Below are 27994 nucleotides of genomic sequence, written 5' to 3' on the forward strand. Positions count from 1 at the left end.
ATGAAGCCACTGCACCACAATGCCAGCCTCAAGATGCTACCCTATAAAATACGCAAGTCTTATACCAAGAACACACTTCATGAGATGTACCTGTATCATATATTTCCATATTAATGTCTAATGGATTTCTTTCAGAAACACAATTTTATATATATCCTTAAAATAGTACATATTTTTAAACGTAAATATAGTACAAGGTATTTATGACAGTTAAGGAACACCCAAAGTAGATTTGAGTGTTGGTGTTCATCTGCCCTAGAGGGCTACAGTGATAAATGGTGAGTAGGCTGCATGTTTCACATATTAAAGGTACTGAAGTATAAACTGACACAATCGAGCATACTGTCTCTAGCTCAGTAAGCACAGAAGCAGTATTTGGAAAACCTAGAGTGAACCATGACAGCAATATGCCAAAACTGGGTCACTGGGAAGTGTATCTATAAACTTCAAAGTTATGTCTGTCCACTTAGTCTAAACTCAATGACTTGATTTTAAATTGAGATTGCAACTCTCTTGGCAGTGATCCTAAGAAGAGGTTAACCTCTGAGACCCTAAGTATCTTTGCATATGGAATGGTAAGTGGTACATTAGCAAAGCAATTATAGTTTTAAAAAAATTGTGCCAGACCTTTTCCAGTGGCTGAGCAACTGATTATGATAAAAATATTCTTTCATGCCTGAAAGATTTAAGTACATCTTTTTATATCTAACAATAATAAACAAAATACACATAAGGCAATAAATCAATCTTTATACATGTAATAATACTGAACACACACACATTCAAGGAGATAATCAAAGAGTTTAGTCATGCCTGTTTTTGCAAGGGCTTCTATCCCTGCAATGTGACAGTTTCAAATGATCAGCTTCTACTCAGTCTGTTCAGAACCCTCAAGCATTCAACAAAGTATACTACTTCATCTTTTATTAGTCTTGTAATTTGGAGATGTATAAACACTAATTTCATTCTTCAATGAACCTCACTGATATGTTTTTAAAATTCCACCATTATATATCATACTTTTAATATTCATATTTTGATACATGTCTTGATAGTGAGTAAAATCAATATTTGAGATACATAATGTCTGTGACTTTAGACCAGGTTTTTAGAAAGGTATCAATTTTTGATTTAATAAATGGCTACAAATATAATTTAAGATATATGAGGGAATTTGAAGAAGTTCATGGAAAATGAAATTTAAAGATAAGTTTTCTGAGCAGTAAAAATTTTGAATTCATGTAGTTTTTCCATAATCCATTTTCCATATGGATTTCAAAATTCTTTAACAAACACAAACTTGTGTTTTTATTCCATTTTGCACTAACTTTTTAAACTACCCTTATATGTACATTTTAATTTGTTATTAATAAAACCTTTTCTTAATTTAATCCTTTCAGCAAGTAAAAAAGATTAACTAAGTAACACAGCATAGTATTAAGAATACATAACATGGGACCAGCACTGTGGCACAATAGGTTAATCCTCTGCCTGTGGCGCCTGGCTGCTCCTCTTCCAATCCAGCTCTCTGCTATGGCCTGGGAAAGCAGTAGAAGATGGCCCAACTTCTTGGACCTCTGCACTCACATGAGAGATCAAGAAGAAGCACCTGGCTCCTGGCTTCGGATGGGCACAGCTCTGGCCATTGTGGCCATTTGGGGAGTGAACCAACGGAAGGAAGACCTTTCTCTCTCTCTCCCTCTCACTGTCTGTCACTCTACCTTGCAAATGAATAAATAAAATCTTTAAAAAAAGAATATATAACTAACATTTTTATTTCAAGATATCATAAAATCTTAATAGCTCTATCATCTTAAACAGGTTTTATATCCTGTGAGTGCCAGTTTATTCCTCTAGAAATAGTGTAAGAATCTACTACATTGGGTTGCTGTGATGATTAAAACAGAAAATATTTGTAAGACGTTTATAATGCTACTTTATGTTTAAAGAAAAAACTTGGGATTCCTTACGTATCAATATTAGACACCACCAACAAAATATCTGACAAAAAACTGAAGGCACCATTTCCATTTGGATTAGCCACAAAAAAATAAAATACTTAGAAATTAATTAAACCAAGGAGGTAAAATAGCTGCACACTAAACATTATATACTATTGATGAGAGAAATCAAATATGAATACATGGAAAAATATTCTTTATTCATTAAAGCATTAATGTTGCTCAAGTGTCTCTACTACACAAAAAAACTTTACAAATTCAATAAAATCCTTATCAAAATTCCAAGGATTTTGTTTCACAAAAATGGAAAAACAATCCTAAACTAATATGGAACCAGAAAAGATCCAGAATAATCACAGAAATCTTGAACAATACCAAAAAAAAAACTGGAGGCATCATATAACTGACTTCAAAATAGGAGTACCACAAAGATGTAGTCACTAAAAAACACAATACAGCAATAAAATTAGATTCGTAGACCAATGGAATAGCCCAGGAACAAATCCACACATTTACAGTCAACTAATTTTTAACAAGCATGCAAAGAACATGTGTTGGGAAAACTCAATTCCACATACAGAAGAATGTTATTATACACATATCTCATGCCGTTTAAAAGATCAACTCTAAATGGAGCTCAAAACTCAATTAAGATCTTCCTAATCAGTGGCTAGGACCCAACTAATTGAGCCTGCTGCCTTCCAGACTGTGTATCACAGGAAACTGGAACTGGGAGTGAAGTTGAGACTCAAACCCAGGCATTCCACTCTGCCAAATGTCTGCCCCAAAGACAAAAATTTAAATGAAATTCATCAAAATTAAATTTTCTGATTTTGCAAAGACATTGTGAAGATAAACCGTGATCTGGAGAGAAGATATCTGCAGATTATATATTGCATGACTGGTATATTTCCAGACTAAAAGATATGCTCAAAACTCAACAGTAAGAAAACAATCCCATTTTAAAACAAGTACAACGTTGAAGACAGTTCAATAATGAAAACATATGCAAGACAAAAACATGAGAAGATGCTCAATTTCATTAAGGAAATGCAAATTGAAGCCATAATAGGACACTCTTATGCAACCATTAGAATGTCTAAAAATAAAATAATTGGCCATGCCAGGCTTTGGGAAAGATATAGAACAAATCAAACTCATATCTTTCCAGCTGAATAGTGAAATAGTGTAACTAACCTGGAAAACGACTTGGCACTTTCTTATAATGTTAAAACATATTTTTTAACATAATGTTACAAAATAAAGAAACCAGCCATTGCACTCCTGTTTACAAAAGTCAATATCCATATCAAGTTTTGAATATGAACATTCATGCCCTTCATTTGTAATATCCAAAAACTAGGCCGGCGCCGCGGCTCACTAGGTTAATCCTCCACCTAGCGGTGCCGGCACACCGGGTTCTAGTCCCAGTCGGGGCACCGGATTCTGTCCCGGTTGCTCCTCTTCCAGGCCAGCTCTCTGCTGTGACCAGGGAGTGCAGTGGAGGATGGCCCAAGTGCTTGGGCCCTGCACCCGATGGGAGACCAGGAGAAGCACCTGGCTCCTGCCATTGGATTGGCGCAGCGCGCAGGCTGCATCGCACCAGCCGCGGCGGCCATTGGAGGGTGAACCAATGAAAAGGAAGACCTTTCTCTCTGTCTCTCTCTCTCACTGTCCACTCTGCCTGTCAAAAAAAAAAAAATCCAAAAACTAGAAACAACATAAATATCTATGAATGTATGAATGGAAAAATAAATCATAGCAGAGCCATGTAATAGAATACAACTCAACAATTAATAGCAAAGAACTACTGTAGCAAGCATTTGGCACATCTGCTGAGATGCTACTTGGGATACTTGCATCCCATATTGGAGGTGCTGGGTTTGAGTCCTGGCTCTTTCCTGATTCCCGCTTGCAGCTTAGGTGCATCCTAGGAGGCAGCAGGTGATGAACCAACATAATCATCAAATGAGTACACACACACTCCCACCCACTCCTGGGCACACGGGAAATGAAGTAGAAAATGGGAGCACTCTCTTTTGTCTCTCTCTCTCTTTCCCTCTCTCTCTCTCTCTCTCAAATAAATGAAGTAAATAAATAAAAAACAAGGCCAAAATTCAAACATATTATTATAATACATATATAAACATATTTGATTCTATTCATATAAGTCTCTACAAAATGCAAACTAAAATAGAGACAGGAAAATCTATGTGTGTCTGGGAATAGAGCTACAATGAGGGAGTATGGGGAGGAGAAATTATATATAAAGAGAGAAAAGAGAATCTGGTGAGAATTATCATTACTTTGTATGTTTTATTTATGTACATCAATGTTTATGAAATTGTGCAATTAAAATATGTATAGTTTATAGGATGCTAATCATACTGAAATACATATGTTAAATGCATGTGTAAATTATGTTGCTTATCTCAATTGGTCATTAACTGCTTTTTTAAACTTCTTAACAGTTACATAGAGTTAAACAACAAGAATTTCCCCACTGTCATTATATCAGGCAACATGATATGACAGAAAATAAGGGAAAAAAGGTGAAGATATTTGGTTTCTAGCTCTGCTTTTTAATGACTGGCTCAATGACAGCTTAATTACTCAAACCTTTAGCTTACCTAATAATACAGAGAAAGTGTTGTACAAGATTAGTGCTCCTCAATCTTGTTTAGAATCATAGAATATTCTGGAATATTAGATTTGAAGCTTTTTTGATAGAAAGGACTTAAATATGCTCAATCAACTGCTTTACATATAGACAATAATTACACAATCTTTACCTGATACCAAAGCACAGACTCATGTTTAAATGTCCCACTTTTTATATTTAGAAAATATGGTTTTTTTTAATATTTTTGTTTTTTCCCAAAAAAATCCTTTTATTTAAGGAACACAACTTGATTCATTCTATAAGTACAACTTTAGGAATATAGTGATTCTTCTCACCATACCTGCTCTCCCACTCTTTCTCCTCCCTCTCCCATCCCCAGTCCCATTCTCCACTAAGATCCATTTTCAATTAACTTTGTACACAAAAGACCAACTCAACAATTTGCATGAAGAAAACAAAAACAACAACAAAAAACTGTTCCTCAACTGTAGAGACAAGGGCTGTTCAAAGTCATTATTTATTGAAGTTAATTTCACTTATTTTTGTTTTGATTTGTTTTAGAAACTAACAATCCACATTTAACGTGCCATTCCCTCAGCTTTTCCACTGTGCTGTTTGACCTTATGTTGCCCCCTTACATCAACAAGAAGTAAAGTTCTCATGTGCTCCAGAAAATATGGGCTCTTTCCCTGGAACTAGTTTGACCTTATCACTGTACGTACTACTAATTGTCAGGATTTGAACCCAACATTACAACACACTACACAAGTTGTATTCAGAGGGTATTAAAGTGTGTACTGCTCAAAATTCTCTCAAAGCAGTTATGGTCACTGTATTAAATAATCTCTAGAGATTGTTCGAGAGTATTCACTTTGTCTGTAAAATGGGAAAAATCATATATCTCATGATGGCTTATGATACAGGTAGAATAATATCTATATACTACGCCTCATACCTGACATACATTACAAGTAAATTTCACTCAACTGTGAAATACTTGAAGTGGCAGGTCCCTGCATATTACTCAGAATACAGACATAATTCTGAAGGATTTTAGTAAGTTTTTGCTTAGAAACCTTTTATTTTTTCTGTTTCTACTGCATTTCAGTTTGGGAAAGACTTTATTCTTTTAATAAGTTGTTAGAAAATTTGCTGAGGATGCCAGACAATTTTTTATCCTTAGATGGATTAAAAAAAGCCTCTATCATAAGGGGATGAAAAATTTCTTTGACATTACTGAAATAAAATTCTACTTTTATTTTTCCTATGACTCTCCTGATGTATTACCAATTACTTTGACCTTCCTTCTCATAAGATTGCTCCAACAGAGTAAGTGGATTTTATCTTTTAAAGAGAAATCTGTCAATCCTCCAGTTTTTTTAAGAGAAGAAAGAATCACTTGAAACTAGAGAAAATATTATCAATGATAAAGTTTCACTGATGAGTATTACTGATGGGCTAAAAGACATTAATTGTAATCAAAGTTTTTGGGTTTTTTTTTGTTGTTGTTAAAAAAAAAAAGTTTTATTTACTTATTTATTTGAAAGGCAGAGGATCAGAGAGGAAGAGACAGGGGAGAGACATCTTCCACCCATGGGTTATTTCCAAAATGGCTGCAATAGGCAGGGCTGAATCAGGCCAAAGTGTGTAGCCAGGAATTTCATCCTCATCTCCCTCATCAGCAGTAAGTACCTGGCACCACTGGCTGCTGCCTTCCCAGGGGAGTTAGCTGGAAGCTGGATAGGAAGAAGAGCACAGCTGAACCTCAAAGGAACACTCTGCTATGGGATGCTGGTATCATAAGCACTGGCGTAACCTGCTTTGCCACAACACCCCCCCCCCCTCCACCCCCCAAATCAAAGACTTTTGGAACATCAATTTTCTCAAGTGTATTAGGCAATATCTTCCCTTATAGGAATCAAATAATCAAAAACAATGAAAACAGTATTTCCAACTTATTTGGAAATCAAGACATAAATTGAGCAGATTTGCTTCAAGTCAGAAATGTGTTTAGGCCATGATTGCTACATACACCAGCATGTCGTCTTCTCATCGCCTCTCATTTCTGAACTGCTTCTCCCCTGGCTTCCATCTGCCCTCACTCTGACCACTGCAACAGCCTGTTCATTAGTTTCCCAGTTCCCAATCAAATTCCTCTATGGCATTCACATCTGGGTCGTCTTTCTAAAACAGGCATGTAGTCATTTATTATCCAGCCTAAAACATTCTAATGGCTTCTGTTCACTAAGTGCATGCCTCTTAACTTTTTTGCACCTTAGCACCTACACATCACATCTATGCAGCTTTGGCTAAAATTCTTCATGAGTAGAATAACGGAGGGAATAGGCCACTCTCTCTGTACACAGATCCATAATTAAAGTTTTTTTATTTGTTTTCATATGTATCTCCTATTACACAGTAATAGGCAAAGCTGTATGTGATATCTTGGTTAAAAAGGAAGGATAACTCTGGGAAGTAATTTGAAATAATTGTACCAGCTAACAAACATTATAATGGAAAAGAGGAAATGGAGGCTTTGTTAGGCTAGGATCCAGTCCTAGTTTGAGCACTTTGTAGTAGCATGATGACCTTGAAAAATTATTCAATTTCTCTAAGTCTCAATTTTCTTATCTGAAAAACTCAGCTAGTTATATTACATATTCAGGGAGATTACTGAAGGATCACAATAGAAAATATTGTAAAGCTCTTTATAGGATAACCATTACATTATTAAACACTCAGTAAGTGTTAAATAACAATATTTTAATTCATGCCTCCTAACCTCATACCATGCTTTAGATAACTATTTGCATTCCTGCTTGGTGAGAGAATTAACTTCTCCCTCTTTGCATGGATTAAAAGTGACTGGCTCAGGATTCATGACAACCTCTCTTAGATATAATTGATAATGTAGGCTTTCTTTGGTTCAGGTTTTCATATCCTAACAAATACATTTACATTCCACATCACCAATGCAGCTTTAATATGATCATTCCACATCACTTATTTCTAAATCATGCTATACATACAGAGCTTCTAAGATATCATTTATTCAACATAAAAATTTAGAGTCAGTTTTAAGCCTAATTTTAACTTTCTCTATACCCTCGTTACATTAATTTCAAATTTTATGGCTGGGCTCTCATCCATCAATGCATTAATGTTTCATCATAAAGTAGATACGTAATTGTTAAATTTTACTGTTTGTTCAAGTTCTAACACATTAATTTGAACAAAGAAAATTAAAACCAGAAATGCTCTCTGTCCTTGGTTAAATATTTCCCAATCCCCTCTGGCCTTCTCTGAGACAGCAACGCATATACCCCACTTCTGCTACATTTTAGAAGAAGAACGAAGAAAATGTCGAAAGGAATACTTCTAATATATTCTGTTTATATACTTGTTAGAGTGAAATTTAAAGCAGTGATAAAAGGTCTCAACTGGGAGTGCTTTTTCTTTACATAGTTTTACATAGCATTTCAGTCTTTGAGTTTAGATTGCAATTTTCTGAATGGAAAATTTAGTGAATCATCTTAATAGTGAAGTACCATATGTTAAAAAAAAAAAGAATTTAAACCTCCTAAAATTATAACATGTGTTTATAAATATATTTACACATTTTAAATGATCCAGCTGTTTTTCAACAATTTTACATGTAGTTATATTCAACATGATAAAAAAGGCAATGCTTCATACCTAATAGGTATTTCCACTTGTGGAAACTAAATGCTTTAAATAACTATAATATAAAAACTAAAACACTTTTTTAGGATATATATTCTTCAAAGATAACTTTTTTGCTTAAAGATTAAATAGGAATATATCCATATCAACCATAATGATCATCAAATTGTCCCTTAATAGTAATCTCATTATTAAATCAGTATGAGGACACATCATTGGTAAGATGTTGAAAAAAAAATGTATCTCTATATGGTCAATTAAAAGAATAAAGTAATAATTACTTCCAGTTATGTGAGCACTTCAAAAAGTTCACAGAAACGGAATTAATCATTTTGGTGTGAAAATTTCTGAACTCCTTGAGTAGTTTTTTCAAAATATACATTTCCACTGGCCACAGTGCGCTAGCCGCAGTGGCCAATGGAGGGTGAGCCAACAGTAAAGGAAGACCTTTCTCCCTGTTTCTCTCTCTCACTGTCCACTCTGTCAAAAATAAAAATAAATAAACAAAATATGCATTTCTATAAACTTTCTAAAGCCTCTCCCAATATAAAATAAGCTGTCCTCCTGTTATTAGCCCTCTATGTGTTCCACTGAGGGGGTATATTAATACACTCATTTACAAGCACAGCATTTTTACATATTCTAGCTAAGCAAGCCACACCAATACTGTTTGAAAGTAAAAGGACCACATTAATAAATAGGCCAAAGGTACAGTGGAGACTGAATTGTAAAATATACACAGCCTAACAGGAAAAATAAGGAGAGTTCAAAATTTCATGGAAAATGATTAACAGTAACAGTTTATTTTGTGGCAAAGTTGTTTTTCATAAATGTGAAAATTTCATATTATGAAAAATCAGGCATGCATTTTTTTAAAAAAAAAAAAAGAATAGACCAATATGAACTCATGCTTTCAATTCCATCTTTCCATGATCACTTTTAACAGGACACAGAGAATGGAGAATGGGAGAAAAATAATAGAAAGCAAAGATCAAAGTAAAAATCAGAAAAACAATTGCAAGAAGGGGGAAAGAACATACTAATTATACAATAAAGAGAAGTAGTTTTAACCCCTGCAAAAACTCTGCACAGTAACAGCAGAGTAAATCTAAATGATAATAATAATATAAACATGTCTTGTGAGAATCTCAAACTCCATCTAAATAGCATTTGTCTGTGCTTTGTGTATTTATCATCCAATAGATAAAAATGAATGAAACTTGCAATTTTGTTTATTTACATAATCAAAAGTTAAAATTCACGCAAATATGTTAGATTAGTTTTCCATTAGTGGAAATGGATAGAAAATTAAATGGAGATAAATCTCACAATTGCATTATTCAATCTATTGGAACATAATTTAATGCTGTGTAAAAACAGAAGGACATGTCAAACTGACTTTACCAAATAAATAAGTGCGTGATAATTTATGAGCTGCAAATAAATATTTATGAGAATATTTTTAAAGGAAGGATAGAGAAATATAAGCTCTTTCTCAATGAAGGTTTTGATAAAATTACAAGTAAAGTATCAACATCATACAAAATCATACCAGTTTAGTAGATGCTGGTATATAATTGTGAATTATAACTCTATGGAAATTATTTTAAAGAGTTCCATAACATCAATGAAAAAACAAATAAAGCAATCAAGTGAAATGATTTCTTATACCAGAAACCTGGTATTTTCCTGTTTTACCATATATGTAGTTCCTATCCAAATAGTCTATAATGAGTTAAATTATGAGTATTAATAGAATGACAACTTCTTGGGTTTGTACATGGTCTCTGCCTGAAATTTTCTTAATTACCTGCAAGATATTCTTGCAAGATGTTCTTAGTTTTCTTTTCAAAACTCTGCCCTGACAATTTTCCTTAGATCAAGCTCTTCCCTTAATATGTTGTAGAAATCGGACATTCTTTTGCACAAGTGTTATATTTTATACATCCTTCTGTTTTTAAATAAATTACCTCCTTTAATGTTTATGTCCCTACCTTTTTTGTTCCCCTACTGGACTGGAAGCAGGGTAAAATCAGGAGCTTATCTTGATCATCTTTGATGCCCTATAACCTGACACTATATAATAGTGTTGAACAGAAATGATATATTCTTTCTTTGAGGAATTCTGAAATTCTTTTCTTTCCTTTTTCTTCTTTCGGTGTTTTGAAATCCCTATAACTCATCTGCAGTATTAGCAGACATTATATGGTCTTACGGTCAGAAGAAAAAAATTAAATATTTTGTCCTAATTCATCTAGACTACACTGAAATGGTAGAGGAGAAAGTTAATATACCTACTTAATTCTGGTGTGGAAAGATACAGCCTTATGTCTAACTTTAAAGAAAACGGTATTTCTCTTAACTGAACTGAGAATGTTTGAAGTCTTTATTTGATTTTGGAGTTAGGTCAGGGAAAAGGTAGTAAAAAAAAAAAGAAAAAAAAAAAACACCTCATAGGCGATTGTACTGGCGAATTGTTACTAATGCAAAGGGCAACATGAAAGAAGTTTCCACCAGAGCTATGCTATTTCCACTATCTTTCTCACTGCCTTGGTTTTGGTGTGACACCCTTGATTCTTAACTTATTTAGGACTGCCCATGACAGATGATAGTACAAAAAGGAATTCTGGAAAAGTGTGGAAGATTTTATGTGTTAGGAAAGAATATTTTATGTTTGAGATGAGGTGGGATTGACTGCCTGAATATGGTTTATTCCATTAACAGGAAAGGGAAAGACAGCCATTTCAGTGGAGGCGAAGTTAGGGAAAGGAGCAATTTAGTTATAACAAAAAAAAAAAAAAAAAAAGTAAGTCAAGGAGAGGAAAAAAAAAAAGATTCTAACATGAGGGCTGGTAACAGCAGAGTCTTTGATATCAATGACTCTAACTTCTGTTATTCCACTTACTACTACATAAGAAACACAAACAATGGGATTTAAAACCTCCTCAAAGTTAGTAGCTTTAAGGGGCTAAAATTTCAATATTCACAACTTTTAAAAATAAGGTATTTTAGACAAAATAAACCTGTGAGAGATCAGACATAAGACAAGAATTATCAGTACAGAAGTGAATACTTCTTATCTACTACTTATCTTGTAAACCCTTTGACAATTTGTTGACCTGGATTTGACACCTCCAGCTTGAATACACAGATTAGTCTGAATCTCTTGATCATCTGTTGATCTGAGAGTTGAGATTCGCTATGGTTAAAGCTGTTGGAGAGATTGGTGGAGCCGAGTGCTTTTTGCTGTATAATTTTCCAGAATGTACCTGAATGATGTAAAATGGGCTCTAACTAAGATAAATTACGCCAACAAATATGCTGTGGTTCAAAGTTTTCAGAAAAACAATCTTTAATGGTAAGATTTATTCTGAATACATAAACTCAGCGGGAATAGAGCTGTGTGTGCACATATGCATGAATACTGAGAATGAAGGCTCCTCCTAGGAATGTGGGCTTATAATCAATAGTTGATACATACATATGATTTTGCTGGCAAGAGTCTCTGGAAAAATGTCTAAGTTTGGTTTTTTTTTTTTTTTTTTTTTTTTTTTTTTTTTTGTGGACAGGCAGAGTTAGTGAGAGAGAGAGAGACAGAGAGAAAGGTTTTCCTTTTTCCGTTGGTTCACCCCCAAGTGGCCGCTATGGTAGGCGCATTGTGGCCAGCATGCTGCGCTGATCCAAAACCAGGAGCCAAGTGCTTCCTCCTGGTCTCCCATGCAGGCGCAGGGCCCAAGGACCTGGGCCATCCTCCCCTGCACTCCTGGGCCACAGCAGAGAGCTGGACTGGAAGAGGAGCAACCGGGACAGAATCCAGTTCCCCAACCGGGACTAGAACCCGGAGTGCCGGTGCCGCAGGTGGAGGATTAGCCTAGTGAGGCATGACGCCAGCCCAGTCTAAGCATATTTTAGAGAATACTTTACAAATTCCAAGTTGATGATAGTTTCAGAAACAGAACTAAAAAACTGAAGACATCATCAGTTTTCAATGAAGACTTTACAACAACTAGTAAGTAAATTTTAGGACAATTGTTTGATCTTCAGCATAAAGAAAACATGCAATGAAGAACCATGTCATAATAGTCTTTAAAAATTGATAGACATATTAAGACATATGAAGTTATCTTGGTAAAACGTTAGCTTATTTTCTAATGATATATATTTACTTCTCTGTTTTATATAAACAAGACTTCCATGGAAATGGAAATTTACATCTACCCAAATTTGAACCAAATTATGTCATTCATAATAAAATACACTTATTTCTTCTAGTTGTTATTGTCCACAATAGAAATCAGAGCTTTGTCAGACATCAAAATGTATTAGGGAACCTTGTCTCCCTTTTTGGTTTTATCAGTTAGTATTAGCAGACACTAGTCTTGTTTGTGTGATCCCTTTGACTCTTAAATCTATCAGTGTGATAAATTGTGAACTGATAAAACCAAAAAGGGAGAGAAGGATCCAACATGGGAAGGGGGAGACACAGCAGACTCATAGAATGGCAGATGTCCTAAACAGCACTCTGGCCTCAGAATCAGCCATTAAGGCATTTGGATCTGGCTCAAGAGCCTATGAGATTATTTTAGGCATGGAAAGCCAAGACACTCTGGAAAAAAAAGAAGAAGAAGAAGAAGAAGACCTAAATGAAGAATCTCAGCGAGTGTGATCCCAGTGGAAAGAATGGGGCCATCAAAGAAGGAGGTACCTTTCTCTGAAGGGAGAACTTCCACTTTGACTATGACCCTGTCGGAATAAGATCGAAGTCGGAGAACCCTAAAGGCTTCCATAGCCTCGGCAACCCATGACTAGAGCCTAGGGAGATTACTGACGCCATAAACAAGAGTGTTAAATTGTTAAATCAACATCAAGAGTCACTGGGTACTTACGTCCCATGTGGGATCTGTCCTTAATGGGTTGTCCAATGTGAAGTAATGATATAGCTAGTACTGAAACAGTATTTTTACACTTTGTGTTTACGTGTGGGTGCAAACTGATGAAATCTTTACTTAATATATACTGAATCGATCTTCTGTATATAAAGATAATTGAAAATGAAAAAAAAAACTTGGTGTTAAATTGGAAATTACATAGAAAATTAATCAATTTTTTAAATAATATCATGTAGGATCTCTGTCATTAAGTGCTGTACACTGTTATTTAATGCTATAACTAGCACTCCAACAGTATTTTTTCACTTTGTGTTGCTATGTGAGGGCAAACTGTTGAAATCTTTATATATACTAAACTGATTTTCTGTATATAAAGAGAATTGAAAATGAATCTTGATGTGAATGTAAGGGGAGAGCGAGTGGGAAAGGGGAGGGTTGTGGGTGGGAGGGAAGTTATGGAGGGGGAAGCAATTGTAATCCATAAGCTGTATTTGGAAATTTATATTCTTTAAATAAAAGATAAAAAAAAATTCAAAAAAAAATAAAGGTAATCAATTCCCTCAAAAAAAAATGTATTTGGGAAGCCATAACAGATCCCCTTGATTTTATTATTGTTTGCTTTTAAGACCTCAGTGATACATTGAGATTGATTTGTGGTGCCCTAATGTGAAACATTTACTTCTCACCATTTTAAGCAAGATAATGTAATGAATTCATTCATTATAAACATAACTATTTAAGGTATACATTCTGGTCAGGAAATTCCTTAAATTATGAACTATAGGAAATAATCTCTATAAATATCTAATTAATTACCTATCCTTAAGCAATTCTGCTTGAGTTGTGAGAAAACAAGAACAACAAAAAATATTTTTGAATGGGAACCTTCAGCACAAATTGAAAACACTAGTCTTATTCTCATAACAAAATGTATTTTTCTTTCTGTGAAGGGTCATTTAAAAAATCAACAGCCATAAAATATCCTTGCTAATGTCTCATATTTTTAAGTAATGGCAGAATGAAATGAAGTTGACTATCTCCTTCCATGTATTCCTAGTAGCAATCAGGAATCCTGCTTAGGTATAGTACAATTAAAGGTTAAGCTTGCACCTTGCCAGACTGTGACTGGTAGGCAATTGCAATCTTTGACATCAGCCACAAAGACTTCTATTTTAGTGATGTGAGAATTCTGAGTTGTAATTGTATAATGCTATTTATTGACCTTTACAGAGAAAATAAAAACCTGCTTGCTTTGTGTTTTAAAATCCCTGGTCAAGAGCCCTAAAGCTAATAAGTATACGTCTATAAATTAAAAGTAATATGTTTTAGAGTGATGCCAATTGCACAATGTTTTTAAATATACTGTAATTTTCCAAATACAGAGCATTGTATTGCAGAAAGATTGCAACAACACAAAATATTTCAGTCTTAGAATACACAACACAAAATCTACAGAGTAATTAGTGTATAGTTTTAAAAGCCAGAGAGTTGGATTAGATGTCCGTACTTAGATAAAAACCTTACTGAGGAAGCAAATCTATTCAAGCCCACCTAAGTGCTAAGTCCTACGTGATAAGTCAAGTCCTCAGCAGATGATGCATAGTATCTGATAACTCACTAAGCGTATCTGGAAGTTTGATACAGCAATTCGACACTATCTCCAGGAAGTACAGAAAAGAGGAAGGGAGGATGGATAGTTTTCCTTAGAAATAAAACACTGTTCACTGACTTCCCTCATAAAATAGAAATTATGAATATTTTTTAACTTTTATTTAATGAATATAAATTTCCAAAGTATAGCTTATGGATTACAATGACTCCCCCCCCATAACTTCCCTCCCACCTGCACCCCTCCCCTTTCCTGCTCCCTCTCCCCTTCCATTCACATCAAGATTCATTTTCAATTCTCTTTATATACAGAAGATCAGTTTAGTATATATTAAATAAAGATTTCAACAGTTTGCACCCACATAGAAACACAAAGTGAAAAATACTGTTTGAGTACTAGTTCTAGCATTAAATGACAATGCACAGCATATTAAGGACAGAGATCCTACATGAGGAGCAAGTGCACAGTGACTCCTGTTGTTGACTTAACAAATTGACACTCTTGTTTATGGCATCAGTAATCACCCTATCTCTTGTCATGAGTTGCCAAGGCTATGGAAGCCTTTTGAGTTCACCGACTCTGATCATATTTAGACAAGGTCATAGTCAAAGTGGAAGTTCTCTCCTCCCTTCAGAGAAAGGTACCTCCTTTGATGACCTGTTCTTTCCTCTGGGATCTCACTCATGGATATCTTATCCCTCTTAGCATTTTTTTGTCTGTTCTACTTAATACTATTGGTTTAATTCTGTAATTAATACATAGTTATTCTTAAGTGTTGAAACTTAACTGAAAAGTGATCCCTGTTAAATATAAGAGTGGGAATAAGAGAGGGAAGAGATGTACAATTTGGGACATGCTCAAGCTGACTTGCCCCAAACAGTAGAGTTAGAAACATACCAGGGGATTCCAATTCAATCCCATCAAGGTTGCATGTACCAATGCCATCTCAGTAGTCCATTTGATCAATTTCTGTTCACAATTGATCATAATGATAGGACTAAGAGTCAAAGGGATCACATAAACAAGACTAGTGTCTGCTAATAAAGAATGTTCCAACATGGGAAGTGGGATACACAGCGGACTCATAGAATGGCAGATATCCTAAACAGCACTCTGGCCTCAGAATCAGCCCTTAAGGCATTTGGATCTGGCTGAAAAGCCCATGAGAGTATTTTAATCATGGAAAGCCAAGACACTCTGTCAAAAGAAATTATGGATATTTAACTGGAATATGTCCAGACTAGTGTTTCTTGCCTCAGTCCATTGTCTTTATCATAGTGCTATGCCTTTTCAACTTTGACATCATTCTAAGAAAGCACATGTATACTGATTGAATTATATGTATTGGGCTAAAATTTTTTATTCACATTACTGTAAAATGGTCAGCACCTTATTGGCCTTAGGTACATATTAGAGTTCTCCATAGAAAGAAAAACAAATCTATCCTCTATCTACAAGGGGAAGTGGGAGAATGAGATTTATTTTATGGAGGAGTTCTTGAGATTGTGGAGACTTGACAAATTCAAAATTTACAAATTAGGTCCCAGGGAAGAGTTGCATTTCAAGTCCAAAGCTAGCCTGCTGGCAGAATTCCTTCTTGTCTCATAGAGGTCTGTCTTCATTTATGAAAGCATTCAATTAGTTGGATGAGACCCACCTACATTATGGAGGGTTATTTGCTTCATTCAAAAATCAATTGATAAATGTTAATTTCATCCAAGCAAATACCTTCACAGAAACATGTAAAATAACTTTACCAAACATTTGAGTATATTGACCTTGCCAAGTTGATAGAGAAAAATTAACCATCATCAGCAAATACACACTTCAACAACAACATAAAAGAAATCTGGCGTGTACAATGTCTATATGCATACATTTTTAGGAGAATAAGATTTTAATTCCTAAGAAAAAATAATAGAAGGGGAAAAGGGAATATATTAATTGATATAGGTAATCAATCCAAACCTAAGATTCTAGAAAGCAGCACAACAAAACTTTTATGTTTCAATTTTTCATTCAGCAATGGTTTTTTTTTTTTTTTCATTGTAAAGTCGCCCAAAAGTGAACTGTTTTCATGGATGGATTAAAAATTACCATTTGACTCTATTCCAAGAAGTTATTCCAATCTACACTATATACATGGCATTTGACAGTGTCCATGCCTTAAAAAATGTATCACTTTGATTTTACATACGTAGTTATATTATTAAATTTATAATAATTATACACATTTGCCCTTTTTTGCTTGTGTTATAATGTTCTATTTACTTTTTATAACCTTTGAGCTTTGAATGATAGCTTTAGCTCTTTTTCACAGTCCTTTAAAATGTTTTGTGTTAAGTAATGTATCAATGAATAGAACATATTTTCAAAGATAACTTTCCTTCAGGCATCTACTTTAAAATTAATGTTACTTAAATAAAGATTCCAAAACATAATCTGAAATCATAGATTATTGATAAATGAAATGTAGAAATGATTCCATCGTACACTTTTAAATTTTTGTCCTAAAACTTACTGTAAGGGGGATTTTAATACCCAATGATAACCAAAGACAAACAAATCCTAGAAATGTCAGTGGAGGGTCCCAGGGGCCTCTCTTTCTTGCTATGCTGCTCCTAAGTGATAAGTATCACTAGGATCCTAAGAGCTTCTTAGGTTAAACAATACTGTTGAAGACTAAAATCCCTAAAGTTTTCAGAGGAGGTGTTTCAGCTACAATAGATTTATATGAATTGGCCAAGGTTACAGACTTAACCCAGTGGCTTACCCAGGCCTAGAACTAGGATCATCTGAATCAGTCTCACTCTGTTAAGCAGGCATAGAACACAGGCTGAGGATTCTGCAAACCTTTGCTTCTGATTCCCATGGTGAATATTATGAGTAAGTGATGAAAAAAAATAAAGGCACAAAACATTTCATTCTCATACTATAAAGAAAGGGTATGGCCATTTTTCAGTGAGGAGGACTTCTTAGCATAACTCAAATGTACCAATTGTGTTGAAAGAAAAATCCTTCAGGCTACTCTAACTGCACAGTTCATGACTGATTTCATCACTCCCCTTTATGTCACAACCTCATACCCAATAATAGCCTCATGCATTCTAGGGCTGAAATTAGTTGCAAAAAATATTACAATGGAAGACATCATTTTTAATTTCAATTCAATGGAAGTTTTTAGCAGATATATTTCTTTAAGGGGAAAGATGCAAATGTTCAACACAAACTTCTGTAAAGGATAGAGGCTCATCTCAATTAAATGTTGAATATACTTTTATATTTTCTCTTTGCTTGCTTTGTTCTTATGCATTCTTTTAGTCAAATGCTACATTTCTTGGGAAAAAAAATCAGCTTAAAATACCTATCAATCCTGAATACACACACACACACACACATATGCAATATGTTCATAGGAAGACTAAAATAGGAGATTCATGCCAGTTGTTAGAAGTGTGCACAATAAGCCAGATATAGAGGTTCAGATAAGAGAGAGTTATTGAAGGATGTGAGGCATATACCTTGCATGCTTAATATAAAATTGAGTAATACATATGTGTATAGTTTAAGTAAGAAAGAGGAGATATGAGTAAAAGAATTAGGATGACTAGTTAAGGGGTCATTATACTAAGTCAGAAAAGAGATAACAAGAAATGAAAATTTAATTCTCTATAAATGTATAATTATTTATATATTCCTACAATTTCCATATTGCTTGTTATTCCACATATAAGGTGGACCTGTTAACACATAATATGGACTCCAGAAGTGACCACGGATTGGATCTTTTGATTTTAGAGCCATACTTCACATGTATCTTTTCCTTTTCACCTCATGGGCTGACAATGAGGTTTTTTAAATTTTTCCACTGAGTTTTTTTTCTTTTAAGATTTTATTTATTTATTTAAGAGGTAGAGTTACAGACAGTGAGAGAGACAGACAGAGAGAATGGTCTTCCTTCCATTGGTTCACCCCCGAAATGGCCACCATGGCCAGAATTACACCAATCTGAAGCCAGGAGCCAGGTGCTTCCCCCCGGTATCCCATATGGGTGCAGGTGCCCAAGCACTTGGGCCACCCTCCATTTCCCTCCCAGGCCATAGCAGAGAGCTGGACTAGAAGAGGAACAGCTGGGACTAGAACCCGGTGCCCATATGGGATGCCGGTGCCTCAGGCAGAGGATTAGCCAAGTGAGCCACAGCGCCGGCCCCTCCACTGAGTTCTACAATCTCTCTATTCCCGGATATACTCCATGGACACTTATGCTGTAAGATTCATTCAGTAGAAAGACGAGAAAAATCTCCTAATCACCAAACTCTATTACTCTGTTAGTTATCAGGTATTACTTTTAAAATAAGATTTCAACTGTTATATAAGGCCATTCAAGATTTTCCCAATGCAGAATTGGATGCTAACACCAAATTTCTCAACCCATTTTTACTGTCACAAAATCCTAACGGTAATAATGGAAGAAAATGTGGTTCCTAATACGGTGTATATTTCCCATAAGCTTCTAATGTGAGTTTTAGATTATTGTAATTCCACCATTGCCATTTGTAAAAATGCTGGAGGGATTTTTTTTTTTTCTGGGAGAGTTGCCAAAAAAGTTCATTTTATTGTTTCCATTGAGAAATATTGTTAACACTTTAGATATAACTTTATAACTTTTCTTTGCAATATGATTTAGGAACTTACAAACATGGAAGAAAGATAGGAATCTAAGCCATAGGAATCTAAGTTATAGTTTGCTTTGCTTTACCACTAAAACTATAAGCTTCTTTTTTTAAAAAAAATATTTATTTGACTTGTTATCCACCAACTGATGAAGCCATTTTCAAACAAAAATCAAAAGATAGAAGTGACTAAAGACTAAACAAAAGATAACAATCTTTACAAAGCTGTTCATTTAGAACTTATTTTTTTATAGATTTATTTATGTAAAAGTCAGAGTTACACAGAGAGAGGAGAGGCAGAGAGAGAGAGGTCTTCCATCCAATGGTTCACTCCCCAGATGGCCGCAACAGCCAGAGCTGCACCAATCCGAAGCCAGGAGCCAGGAGCCAGGAGCTTCTTCCAGGTTTCCCACAGTGTGCAGGGGCCCAATTACTTGGGCCATCTTCCACTGCTTTCCCAGGCCATAGCAGAGAGCTGGATTAGAAAGGAGCAGCCAGGACTAGAACCAGTGCCCATATGGGATGCTGGAGCTTCAGGCCAGGGCTTTAACCCATTGCACCACAGCACCCGGCCCCTAGAACTTATTTTTAAGACACCAATTAAAATGTAACAATTTATCTTTTGTTAAAAAAACAAAACAAAACAAAACAAAAAAACAACCTCTGTGACATAATCAGTGTGATCACAGGCAACAAGGTCATGCAATTCACTGCTACACGCTGGTATCACACTGTTACCTAAAGTTTATTAAGCCTTCAACCATAACAAAATTCACCTGAAGTTGACTCATAATGGGTTAGAGGAGGTCCCACTTCGAGGACGCCTCCCATGCTCCTACCTCACCTCACATCCCCTGATGTGAAGCCCTAACAAGGCTCCAGGGTCCCCACTTCCTTGAGCACCTGCCCCTTCCATTCTCAGGGCTTTGTGCGTGTCCCTCTGCTCATCCACTGGAACACCTCCTCCACGCTCTTCCTACAGGGCATTCCCTCATTCCTCGGATTTCTGCTCCATTCCACTTCCTGGGGGACATCTTTCCCATTCCAACACTTACTATAGAACAAATGTTCTCCTGGTGTTCTATTTTTCCTTCCTAAATTCTTGCAAGTTGCAGTTAAATAACTAACTCTGTGATGGACTGTATGAGATACATAAGAGTAATAGAAAAGATGTTCCCCAAGAATATAAGAATACTGAGATGTAAGTTTCACAAGAGCAGGGAATTCTCTCTATTGTTCACCTAGCACTTACTCATAGCACATGAGTTGTATTTTGCCCACAAGCCTCAATGAATTCTGATTCAAGAAATGAATTAAAATATAACTCCAGATGATAAAAATAACATTAGATTTTTTTTAATTTCACATAAATCTCAGTGTCCTTCAAAGTGATGAGCTCTAGCAGAGTTTTTCTGATTGTTCTGCAGAGAATAATTGAGAAATAATTTCATTTAAAATTGTTTTAATTACTAGATATTTAAAACAGTATCATAAAAAACTAGTCATGATTCTCATTCCTTAATCATGAAGCCATAAAACCTTGCTGGCTTGAAGCATAGTAAGAATCTCAGCCAATTAGAAAGAAATGGCATTTAAAACCAATCTTTTAGGAAGGATTTTTTAAACTCTAGTTCAATTTCTGGGCTGTGGGGCAATATAAAAATAGGTCAACAACTGGCAAGTGATCCAGATATGTTCTAAGGTGCTGATGTGCTATGACCATTCTCTGTGCCATAGGAATCTAAGTTACAGTTTGCTTTACTTTACCACTAAAACTATAAGGTTCTTTTTCAAAAAAATATTTAGTTACAGAGAGGCAGAGACAAAGAAAGGTCTTCCATCTACTGCTACACTTCCCAAAAGGCAGCAACTGCCAGAGCTGGGCTGATCTGAAGCCAGGAGCTTCTTCCTGGTCTCCCACGTGGGTGCAGGGGCGCAAGCACTCGGGCCATCTTCTACTGAGCAGCCGGGACTCAAACCAACACCTGTATAGGTTGCCAGCACTCCAGGCAACAGCTTTACCCCATATACCAAAGCACTGGTCCCATAAGGTTCTTAAAGTTAAAATGTTTTAATATTTTTGCTTAATGTCCAAGTTCAACTACCTGGATAATCCTCTTTATATTTCTTCTTGATCAAAGAAGAAATAATGAAATTAGGGAGCCAGGTGGCCACAAAGTGGAAAAAATGTGTAAATGTTATTTTGTCATTATTTTACAGTGTTAAAAACAGTTCTCATGATTTATCTACACTTTCATATCATAAATACAATGACAGTAAACAATGTCATTTTTAATCATTAATATTTCTCCAAAAAATCACAGCATTTATATGCTTGTGTACAGTAGTAATACGGCACTGTTTTTCCTTAAAAAATACAAGGCATAATTGAGAAATTTACTTATGTTTTGTCTGTGGCTAAAGTGAGCATACTGTGGGTTACTTCACATATATTTGCAATGACACTTGCTTTAAAATATTGTCTTTGAGTCATAATCATTATTTTGATTTCATTAAGCAGGAAACAGTCAGTGTTCTTAATTTTTCGAAGGGCATTTTAATTTACCTTTCCTAAGTTATACCTTATACAGCAGTGTCCTATACATAGCTTAAATATTTTGTATGTGTAATAGAAAAATATTCAAAATTTGAAAGAAAAATAAGAGACAAGTTGTGAAATTTCATTTCTGATGCTAAAGATATTCTGCAAAAACCAGTGAACTTTTTGAAGCAATACACATACTTGAGTAAAGTTACTATTTCTTTAGATCCTCTAATGTAAGAAGTGCAATACGTCGAATTTTTAACACATGAGTGTGAGAAATAAAGATCATATCTTCAATAATGATATGACATTTATGACAGTAACCTAATGGATAATTTAAAGCTAGCAACAGCTCAAGTACAATAAGATACATTTAAATTTTTTTATATATTCATATATGAGCATGTAGATACACACATATGTATGTGTTTGTGTTTATCTTGTGGTGCCTATGAAACACACCTGTGGTATTTTCTGCCCCAGGGACCATAATTGACATGCAACTCCAATTGTTTTGTTTTAGAATTCATCATCACATTCCTTCTTTTATAAATTTTATTGCATTTATAATTTTTTATTTAAGACACAGATAAAATTCTATCACTCACCAGTTAACTCCTCACATGTCCACAAAAGCCGGGGCTTAACCAGGTCAAAGCCAGGAGCCAAGAATCTATCCAGGTCTCCCACATGGGTGGAACCGACCCAAGTACTTGAGCCATCACCCACTGCCTTCCCAGGTAAATATTAGCAGGAAGCTAGAATTGTGAGCAGAGACTGGCCTTGAGCCCAGGCACTTCAATATGAGATTTGGGTGTCCCAAACAACATCTTAACTACAGCACAAATGTTCATCCTTGCTGAGACCATGCATTCCACGCTTAATTTTCTCATCTAATGGGAGAGCAGGGCTGGAGTATTAAAGCAGGTACTCTTCTGAAATTGAAAGACTTGTCTGACAGGTAACTGTGGACTCCCTGGTGGCTTAACCAGAATTTTCTAAGCATTGTACTGCATCTTAGATTCTGTCAATTTCTCCTGCCATTTCTTGAATTTCTGTCTGGTGGTTCTCTTGTCTTCTTTGGTTCACTCTTTTTCTTCTCTAATAAAATTCTTTTTTTTTCTTTTTTTTTTAAATTTCTTTTTTGACAGGCAGAGTGGATAATGAGAGAGACAGAGAGAAAGGTCTTCCTTTTTGCCATTGGTTTACCCTCCAATGGCCGCTGTGGCCTCCGCTTCGCGCTGATCCGAAGCCAGGAGCCAGGTGCTTCTCCCAGTCTCCCATGCGGGTGCAGGGCCCAAGGACTTGGGCCATCCTCCACTGCCTTCCCGGGCCATAGCAGAGAGCTAGCGTGGAAGAGGGGCAACCGGGATAGAATCCGGCGCCTCAACCAGGACTAGAACCCGGTGTGCTGGCGCCGCAAGGCGGAGGATTAGCCTGTTAAGCCACGGCGCCGGCCATCTTCTCTAATAAAATTCTAACATGACTAATTCTGACTTGGCATTTGTTTTGCAAAAAACTTGATCTAATGTGTGTGTGTGTATGTATGTATGTATGTAAATTACAAAATTGTGATGAGAGCCAATGCTGTAGGGCAGTAGGTTAAGCCATCAACTATAGTGCTAACATCCTATATGGGTGCCGGTTCGAGTCCTGGCTGCACCACTTCAGATCTAGCTCCCTGTTAATACACCTTGGAAAGCAGCAAAAGATGGCCCAAGTCCTTGGACCCCTGCCACCCACACAACAGATGTGGGAAAAGCTTCTGGTTCCTGCCTTCGGCCTGGTCCAGCCTTGGTTCTTGCAGTTATTGGGGGGTGGTGATCCAGTGGATGGAAAATCTCTTGTTCTGTCTCTCTGCCTCTGCCTCTCTATAACTCTGCCTTTCAAATAAATAAATAAATCTTTAGAAAGATGACATAGACAAATAGAAATAGACTAATAGATGAATGTATATGCTTATACAGTTTTGCAATCTACTCATGAAGACAGGTGATAATTCACAAAACCTGAGATGATTAAGTACTTCCATTTATATTTTCTTCATAATACTTATATGTATAGTACTAAAATGTATTATTCTCATTTCCCCACTTAAAATAACACAGAACATCTAATAACAACTTGAATGAACAACCTGGAAAGACAGAGGTTAATTTGTTCTGGCTAACTTTCCTAACCAAACATGATACAAAGACAATGATTCTGCTTGTTAGAGCATTTTTAATTGTGCTATAAATGCAGTCATGGTGCCTTTTTATTAAACTTTGAGTTTGACAGCATGTATGTTATGTAGACAAGGAAATAAAGGTAGTTTTTCACCGTTACTCCTTCCTATGAGACAAACATATCCATGTTTTATACTGATATGTGTACTTAGCTTTTCAAAGATCCAAAAGCTAGTAAACTGGATGATAAATTTACTAATGAATGAACGAACATGTAGAGATTCACCATTGACAGCAACCATCTCACATTCAGAGGAAAGTCTGGATTACAGGTGAGAAGACAGAATCACAAGATAATACAAGCCTGCATTTTCCTCTGTGCTTTATCTCCAGCTGTAACAAAGTCCAAACACTTCTGACACATCTTGTGGGCCTTCTAATTTTCCAGGCTCAATTTAAAAGTATATCTTAGGCTACCCTGATGTTTGTGTCAAACAAGATTACTCTGTGAGGGGCCAGTGCTGTGGCCTGCAGTGCCAGCATCCCATATGGATGCCAGTTCAAGTCCCGGCTGCTCCACTTCCAATCCAGCTCTCTGCTATGGCCTGGGAAAGGACTGAAGGATGGCCCAAGACCTTGGGCCCCTGGACCTGGGTTTGAAGACCCAGAGGAAGCTCCTGGTTCCTGGCTTCAGACTGGAGCAGCTCCAGCCATTGCAGCCATCTGGGGAGTGAACCAGCAGATAGAAGACCACTCTCTCTCTTGCTCTCTCTGCCTCTCTCCTTTCTCTGTGTAACTCTGATTTTCAAATAAATAAATACATCTTGAAAAATTATTCTGTGAACAACCCTTCCTCTACTCTCACTTCCATAAATTAATTCCATGATTTCTCAGCCTAGAATGTTTCAAATTCTCAACAAGTCATAATTGAAGCCTGAAACCAGTGTCAGAATCTAATATGATGCATTCATTCATATACTTTGTGAAACAAATTTCTTCTCTTCATAAAGCTTATAAAATTTCCCTCCTATACTATAATAAATTTCGGAACTTATATGTTTTAAAATAATTTATCATTTCTACCCTGAGTACATCCATCAAAAATTGGGAAGTGACTGTATCTTAATGCAATCTTATCACATGTATGTGGTTATGTATTATAAATGATGTATACACTCAAAAGTGTAAGTGCTTATCAGACAAATAAATCTTTTTTACTCAATCGCATCTTAAAATATTGACCTCATCCTTTCTCTGCTTTCAAACCTTTAGATAACCCTTTCCTAAACCCACAATGAACACAAATAACATTTTATGACAATATTTACATATGCCTGCTTTCATGTTCTACTCAGAATTTATAAGTCTGCTTCAAACACATACTCTCCGCCTGTGTGTGCTATTTCAGGAACCCTTCACTATACTTTCTTTGCCAGCTTCAAGGTCAGCTCAGCCTTCCCAGTTCTCCATTTCTCTGAACTTGTAACTACAGAATGCCCTGTGTTGAACCTGTATGAATCATAGTCTTTGGAAATTGCAATAGGGCTTTTTATATATATGTACTAACCACAAACTGCTATTTTTTATGTGTGGTCACACTAATAAATACACATTTCATATAAACAGTTAACTGCCTCACTTTCAATTTTATAGAAACATTTTATTTATATAAAAATCTGATAGATCAAAATAAAGAAAATATATATTTAAAAGAAGCTATTTAGATAAGCATTATTTTAAAAGTATTGAAAAATAATGATTCCATCTAAGCAGAAATATCAAGTAAGCAAAATAGTCTCATAGAGCTAAAACTGCCATTGAAGCTTGCCTCAAAACAGCCACAGTTTAAAATAACACATGAAAGTAAAGCTAAAAAGACAGAGAACTTAGCAGGCCAAAGAAGCGGAGCAGACAATGCAATGAACACTGAAAATCAATGTAGCAAAACGGGTCTGTCCCCGAAAATGAACGAGGTGAAAATGGACCATTTTTGACTTCATTGATTTTCACTGCTCATTGAGTTGTGTTTTTCTGTTACTTTGAGGTCGTATCATTTTCTTTCTATTTCTTTTTCAACTCCTAAGCAAGTTTTGGCAGTCCTAAAGGTATTATGGGGACATACTTAATGACTTCTCATATTCTACTGCAGGAAAACCATTCATTCTACAATCATAAAGTCTATCTCAAGCATCCAGATAGGCACAGCAGAATATGAAAGTAGAGAATATCTGTAACTTTAAAAAATGTTATTTTATATGTTTGAAGTGAAGAGAGACAGAGAGGGAGAGAGTGGGAAAGAGAAAGAAAAGGAGAGGGAGAGGCAGTGAGAGAAAGCATGTGCATCCATCTACTGGTTAACTCCTGAAATGCCGCCAATAGTCAGGACTGGACCAGGCTGAAGCCAGGAGCTTGAAACTCATTTTGGGTCTCCTATGTGGGTGGCAGGGATGGAGTTGCTTTAGCCATCCTCACAGCCTCCAAGAAGCTGGAACCAGAAGCAGAGTCGGGCTGAAACCCAGGTAGGTAGGCAATTCAGCCCCCTCCCCTTTCCATCCCACTCTCCAGCCCCAGGCCTTTTTGTTTTTTTTCGTGTGTGTGTGTGTCTTTTGTTTGCTTTAAGAACTCTGAAACTAGTTTCCAAGATGAAGAGACCTTAATTTTTGCTTCTAAGGAACTGTGACCAAATATGGCAAAGTTACAAACAAAGCAGAATTTTTTTTTCATATGTGACATATTTGATACACAATGATGGAAGGTTAAAAACTCTGAATCAAGATAAATTATGTTTTACATGCTCTTACTGTGAGCCAAGATACTAATTTTCTTTTAATCTAATTGCTTTCTCTGAGAGCCAAAGCCGGCTTTGATCCAACTGCTTTGATAAAGGTGGTTTCTCGCAAGGAGCCAGCTTTCCTCACTGAACACTACTGGCAATAACCTTTGGAGCTCTGAAGCTGTGACTCATAAAACGAAATATCATAATAGGAAAGAGTTAATGAAGCTTCCAGAAATTGCTGACTGTCCTGAACGATGAGGAAATCTGACCTGTTATTTATAACAAATAAAAGCTGTTACAAATGAGTATAGTTCATCAGCAAAAATAAGAATAGTAATCTTTCAGTTATGACATACAAAGGGTTATCATTTTATGAAGAATATGTAAAAATGATCACCCAAAAAACTGAAGTTCCTATTATGAAAAAACTCATTCAAAGAAACTGTTTACCTAAGAAACGCCAATGGATTTATATGCATCTATTAGTGGAGTTGAAATTTTTTCAACTCCAGTAATCTCTGGTAATCCAATGATTTGTATTTTTCATAGATCTAGGAAATGATAAAATACCATTTTTAAGATTAAGAAGCATGAGCAGTAAAACTAAAAAGTTTGTGAATTGTGTATCTTGCTGGCAGCACTGTAAATTATATAAGCAATTTCCATTATGAAACTTAAAATGATCAAACTTCTATAATCTAATAACCCACTTCTGGTAATCTAACCTATGGAAATAATCTAAAATATCCTAAAACCTAAAACAGTCTCATATGATAGTAAAACCCAAGAGCAACCCATATATAATGGATACTTATGGGACAAATATCTAACTAAATCATGTATCTAATAAAATATTGCACAATACATTTGAATTGTGTTTATAAGGTATAGATAACAATGTGGAAATGTTTATAATAAAATGTCAATTGCTGGAGAGGAATTATATGTTATATGAGCAATATCCCTGAAATAATCTTTACAAATAAATATAATGCTGGGAACTTTAGATCCAGCACGTTGGCAGTGGTTGTGACTGAGTAATGAGATTGAAAGTGACTATTATTTC

General features: G+C 35.6%; 1 protein-coding gene across 2 annotated transcripts in view; it reads right to left on the bottom strand.

Moving 5' to 3' along the window:
- GRID2 (glutamate ionotropic receptor delta type subunit 2) overlaps positions 1-27994 on the bottom strand; it is a 1547682-nt gene that overhangs the window by 1384278 nt on the left and 135410 nt on the right. The gene's annotated exons all lie outside the window — the stretch shown is intronic.

This window comes from Lepus europaeus, chromosome 8 (assembly GCF_033115175.1).
Source record: "Lepus europaeus isolate LE1 chromosome 8, mLepTim1.pri, whole genome shotgun sequence".
Taxonomy (NCBI): Eukaryota; Metazoa; Chordata; class Mammalia; order Lagomorpha; family Leporidae; genus Lepus; species Lepus europaeus.